Consider the following 6,281-nt stretch of genomic DNA (forward strand, 5'->3'; position numbering starts at 1 on the left):
GATTTTTTTTAAAGTTTATATAACTATAGTTATGAATAAGATTTTACAAAATTTAGAATTAACATGCCATTATATTTTGTTTGGCTTTGAGAGCATTGTAAACTGGTAAGTTATTTTTTGGCTAGTATTTGTTCCAATATAAAGATATAACAACGAATCAATTTTAACATTAACGCTTCTAAATCTTTTTTGTTTAATAGTATAAATTTGGATTAGAAGGACAAGGAACATCAGTTATTTTACATAATTCTCTACTTGCATTTAATTCTCACTGAAGTCTTAAGAGATTGTACAACTGTTTTTAATTAGAAACCATAAAATTAGACTGATTAACTTAGAGTTGGAGCTGATATTACCTTAAAGCCCCTTGATGTCCAACAAACTGGTGAAACTTAAGTTCCTTCATATTATTGAACCTTTGGCCTTTCAAATTACTTCAACATTTAAAGTTCACATCTAAAAAATTGTCAAATAAAATATATTTTCACTCTCCTCATCTAAGCCATCACAACTATTAGAGGACCCAGTTCCCCTTCCACTGATATGATTTGAATTACTTTAAAAAGCAGGACTGGGGATGCAACTTAATGGTACAGAGGTTGCCTAGCTTGCATGAGGCTTGGGTTTGATCCTCTATTATCCCTTTGCTCTACATAGCAGCCCATGTTTGTTCAGCGTTTCATGGGGAAGGTAAATGGGGCCTTTGATCAAGATTGCAAAATACATTGATAGCCACTAGTGCTCAGGAATCTATAACAGATCGGGCTCTTTCCACCATCTGCCTGTTTCAGGTTTGGGTAAAAGAAGAAAATATCGAATGTTTTCTTTTGCCAACAAATGATAGCATGGGATTGGATGATCTTTAAGTCCCTCTATCACTCACAGATCCTGGGAGTTCGTGAGTGCTGCTCCACTGGCCACCAGGATCAGCATCTTCCAAAAATACTTAATGTTCTAAAATAATCAGATGAGCAGATGCTGACCAATACCTCCACAGGGTAATGGTTTATTCTGAAACAACTAGAGAGTCCAAATAGTTGACATGGAAAACATTGATGGTAGGAAGATCCAGGGACAGAAATGAAGAGAGTTCCAGGCTTTGAAATTCTCTAAATGTTGCAGATACTGTTCCTTAGGAAGAATTTTTTTACTGAAAATATTTAAGTGTTAATCTTAACAATTAGAATCACAGCTATCCCCTGTGTTCTACATGAAATTTTTCTAAGACACCAACTCATGACTTCCTATCTCCCACTTCAACATCTTTTTTTTAAAGAGAGAGTGAGAGAGGAGAGAGAGAGAGAGAATTTTTTTTAATATTTATTTTTTTTAGTTCTCGGCGGACACAACATCTTTGTTGGTATGTGGTGCTGAGGATTGAACCCGGGCCGCACACGTGCCAGGCAAGTCTGCTACCGCTTGAGCCACATCCCCAGCCCCATCAACATTTTTATATAATAAAAATTTCCCTGAAATTAAGAGTTTGGTTAAAGAGAGAGGATTAGAAGCTAATCTAAAAATAATAATGAAATCTTGATATTATATCAACACTCAGTAAAATTGCTGTAGTCCTATCACTTCTCTCATATTGGAGGTTTTATTCCACAGTCCCTATTTTTTAATGTTAAGGAAAATAACTTCTGAATTGCTGATTGCTCTGGAAAAAGAAACAACTTTGAATTTCCATGATATCTCAGGCTCTGCAGGAGTAGAAATTTGCAGGCATTGTAGCATTGTTTATAACTTTTACTTTTGATGCTGTTCCAAATTTACAGAAAAATTCCAAGAATAGTGTGAGGACATTTTTACTATTCCACCATTTGATATATCATATTCTCTCTACTGCCCCATGCATGCAAATATGCTCTCCCCCTCCTCCCCCACACTCCCTGAGCTATTTTAGAGTAGTTTGAAGAAATTTTAATCCTTTGCTCCTAAATACTTCAGTGTGTATTTTCTTTAAAAACACAAGGATATTCTCTTATACAAACACAGTGAAATTATCCAAATTGGGAAATCTAACATTAATACAATGCAATAAAGTCTCTATTAAAATCTCAACAACTGCCCCAGTGATATTTCTGGCTTCCCCTGTTCACCTTCAGGATCATACGTTGCATGTAGTTGTCATGCTTCCAGTCTATCAATTCAAAACCAGAAACTAAAGAATACTTTATTTTGGATCTTAGAATCTGCAATTTGGAAAACAGCTCAGACAGTTCTAAATCATGGTTTCAAAGAAGTAGGGGAAGCAAGAATCTTTCCTGGGCAAGCAGTTCTGAATTATGACAAAATGGCAAAAAAATTTTACACAGGAAACTTCTATTGAATACTGGGAAAGCACGGTCACTGTTAGATGGGTAGAAGATAGAGAAAAGAATATATGTGCTTAGTAAGAATATCTGTGAAACTAGAGCTCAATAACCTCTTGACCCACATCTTGAGTCTCTGAACATGATATAATTATCTGGTCATTTCAGATGCCTGCACTCAGAGAGTGGAGGTGGCCAAAATTCACATTCCCAGGTTCTCAGGCATAATCTGGAGATGCACATGAGTGCTACTTCCTTAATGGTGTGTGCAAACGCGTGTGTTTTGCAGTACTTTGGACTGAACCCTGGACTTCCCATGCTAGGCAAGCTCTACTACTAAGCTACAACCCCAGCCTTCCCTCCACTTCATTTTCAAAAACTCTTCTGGTGTTGCTTTCACCTGATTTTCCTTTTTATTTTCACACTCCACTTGTCTTAAATAGGTCCTCAGCCTTTCTTTGTCTTCCTAAACCTTGATATTTTTTTAATAACATAGGCTAGTGTAAGGTGAAGGAAAATTTTCTCTCTCCTCTTTGAAATTTCACTGAAATAAACAGAAAAAGACAGATTAAATAGGAGAAAAGGCATGCAAACTTGTTAACGTACAAAAGGAGAAAAATCACAGGAATGAGATAAACAACTCGTCCATTATTCAGAAACTTTCCATTATTCAGAAACTTATATACTCCCCTTGTTCTGGTATATAAGGTGATGGAGGTGAAGAATGGGTGATAGTGAAACATCTTTAAAAATCCATGGGCTTAGAGAACATGCAATATCCTGACACCTAGTCCCTTGGCCCTGCAGAACAGACAATGGGTTGTAAATGATTCTCTGTGGGTCCAAAGTAGAGGACAATGCAGTGTGACAGAAGTCTGCCCAAGTGTGTTGACAGACTTTAATCTTTATACCCACCATATGTGTTTAGTTTTCTCTGGTTAATGATATTTCTGTAAAAGGACTAAAGACAATTATTGTGCTCTTCTTTGGATGATCAGGTGAGGTAGATAAAGGAACTTTCAGAGTGCACCAAAGCAATATTGCACCCTTAGTGTGTAATAGTGGGGAGAAAGGGGGAAGTGTGCATGGTGTTGGTTTGCACCAATACTGGTAAAGTTATCTTTGCTCGATTGGTTAAGGTAGTTCTTGTTTCCTCCACTGTGGATGGACTGTTTTCCCCTTTGTAAACACATAGTAGGCAGAGATGCCATGCATGCATCATCAAACTTCACTCATAATTTACATATGATATAATTATAATCAGTGTTTATATTCCACTGTAATGAACAGATTTTTCTTCCTCTATTTATCCATTTATTCCTTCATTGACATTAGTGTGTACTCACAGATTCTTATTTTATTCCATGGACTATAATCCATCACCATCACTATATATTTTGATGTTTCAATTGCCTCAGAGTTGGCCAGGTGTGAATTTCATCAAGTAGGGTCCTGAGAGAACTGTAACATTAAGTTTTTTGTAAGCAGTTAATTTGACAAGAGAAAAATACTTTCTGTATATATTAGGGCACCTAACATCACCACCCACTTTCTTAGTTGACACTTTTTCTGAAAGGGGCTATCACACACAGTCTTCTTTTTCTACCAGCAAAATGTCTTTGTCCTTGCCTTCTTTCTAGATCTGACCTCCCACCAGCCCCACCCCAGTGGCTCAGCAAAAATTGTTGTTGGGAGATTGCCATTTTCAAGATGGGATCTCCAGACTACAGACTTATTTAAAAACTTAAAGGTAGCATTAAAAGTCAGGTCTGGATTAGAAACATAAGAGGATACTAGGGTGCTGGGACCACCAGTTACTAACCCTTTGGAGAAATGTGGAATCTACTTTTTGTTGTTGTTGTTGGTACTGAGAATTGAACCCAGGAGTGCTTAACCACTAAATTATATCTCCAGCCCTTTTTATATTTTATTTAGAGACAGGGTCTCATTGAGTTGCTAAGTGCTTTGCTAAGTTGCTGAGGGTGGCGTGATTCTCCTGCCTCAGCTTCCCAAGCCCCTGGTATTACAGGTGTGCACCACCATGCCAGGCTTGGAATCCACTTTGAAAGTTCTATTTTTAAGAATGAATTAGAGGAGCTAGAGTTGTGGTTCAGTGGCAGAGCGCTTGCCTACCATGTGTGAGGCACTGGGTTTGATTCTCAGCACTGCAGATAAATAAATAAAATAACGGTCAATTGACAACTAAAAATATTTAAAAATAAGAAGAGGAAGACAAATAAGAAGAAGAAGAAGAAGAAGAAGAAGAAGAACAACAACAACAACAACAACAACAACAAGAACAAGAAGAACAAGAAGAAGAAGAAGAAGAAGAAACAACTAACATCTGTGGGCTACATGATTACATGATAATCCATGGAGCAGGGCAAAGTAGGATTGGGACGGGCCCTGGAGGGCTTCAGGGCAGCTAGCAGTGTTCTATTTCTTGACAAGGGTCATGATTCCTGGAGTGCCTTGTAGTAATTTACTAAGTTCTACCTTTATTTTGTGTGGTTTACTTTATCTCTTTTTTTTGAACATGAAAAGTTTTTAAAAATGTAGCAGGAAACCTATTCTGAATCCCTTTGAGTTAACTGGCATATGATCATGTTCTCCTGGAATAAAGCCCAGAACCTTCGCCCCAGCGCTGGCTTACCTTCCTGACAAACCTTTACTTTGCTATCGAGAAAGTGACATCATTTATTTCAGTCACATCATCCTCAATCTTTTCAAACATAAGTCAGAAAGTTGCTCTCTAAGAAAATGTTCTGCCATCCAACTGGAAAATTCCCTAATCTTGATTGGACCATACACCAAGTATTATTTCTAGGGACCTCTGGGGCTTCTTAGTTGGTTTTATGGACCTTGATTTCCTCACCTTGGGGAGGCTTTGATGCTTTCTTGTTAGAAACATTAGGGGTTAAATCTTTCGTTTGGTTTCTGAATAAGAATAATTGTTTTCCTGGTTGGCCTTGCTTTGTTTTGTCTGGAAAAAAATGTCTTGAACATTATTTATATGTTCAGAGGTTAAGCTTTAAGATATATTCTAACTGAACTGAATTTTCCTATTTTTCAAAACATGAAATTTTTAGATTCCAAATTTTTCTCCTGCTTTTCCTACTGCAAGAATTTTTGAGTCCTACATGGTTTCAATGCTAAAAATGTCCCAGGTACACTACAAAATGTCTAAACTATATGACAGAAACTGATAATTTGCATTTTTGTTCTGGTGTCCTAGAGCAGCTCTTGCCTATTTAAAAATTTCCATGGTTTCCAGTTGCAACTCCTTTTAGTAGAATTACTCAGTGAGTTCGTGTTTCTTTTGGTCATATTTCTATTTGTATTTTCCTGGACATTGGTGACTTATTTCCTGCAAATTAGTTGCCCTATCCTTGTACTATTCCATGAAGACTTATAACTTGGATCTCAGCCAAACTTTTGAGTATGTTTTTTTCCATCTTTATGGGAGAGGGTTTTTCCTTTCTTATGTCTTTGAATCCAAATCATCCAACAAATAGTTTTGAGTATGTCTTCTCATCATGACACTCTCATGGGAAATCAGTGTCCCATAGAACCTACACTCTTCTCTTTCAGGTCAGACCATAGCAGGTGCTCTTAGTTGAACCAGTGCTGAGTTCCAAACAGTTATGGATTCCGAGTCAGTGGGGCCGTTGTTGGGCTTGAGTGTGATTATTTTTAGAGTGGGAATGCCTTTCAAAATGTATTTGGAATTAACATGGGTCTATGTTTTCCATGAACACATTCTTCAAATGTCCTAAAGCAGGCTAAGCAATATCTTTTTCAGTACTACGAATGCTTTAATTCTTGACTAACTGGCGAAGTTCAGTGGTGTAGGTGCCTTATCATGAATGCACTTACGTTTCCTCAGGCAGTTACTGGGAAATATCTGGCCCAATGTGGCAGCCTCATAAACTCTCTTCATGGCACAGGGGAGGGATTTAAGAATCAGGA

At 37.4% G+C, this 6,281-nt stretch overlaps 1 long non-coding RNA gene across 1 annotated transcript; it reads right to left on the reverse strand.

Moving 5' to 3' along the window:
• Positions 1–2,593: 2,593 nt before the first annotated feature.
• Positions 2,594–4,093, reverse strand: LOC144373562 (uncharacterized). The gene is made up of 2 exons (XR_013433186.1): positions 3,659–4,093; positions 2,594–2,856 (listed from the first exon to the last, which is right to left on the reverse strand). It is a non-coding gene; the product is annotated as an uncharacterized LOC144373562 (long non-coding RNA).
• Between the last annotated feature and the right edge of the window lie 2,188 nt (positions 4,094–6,281).

This window comes from Ictidomys tridecemlineatus, unplaced genomic scaffold, assembly GCF_052094955.1.
Source record: "Ictidomys tridecemlineatus isolate mIctTri1 unplaced genomic scaffold, mIctTri1.hap1 Scaffold_4295, whole genome shotgun sequence".
NCBI classification, from domain to species: Eukaryota; Metazoa; Chordata; class Mammalia; order Rodentia; family Sciuridae; genus Ictidomys; species Ictidomys tridecemlineatus.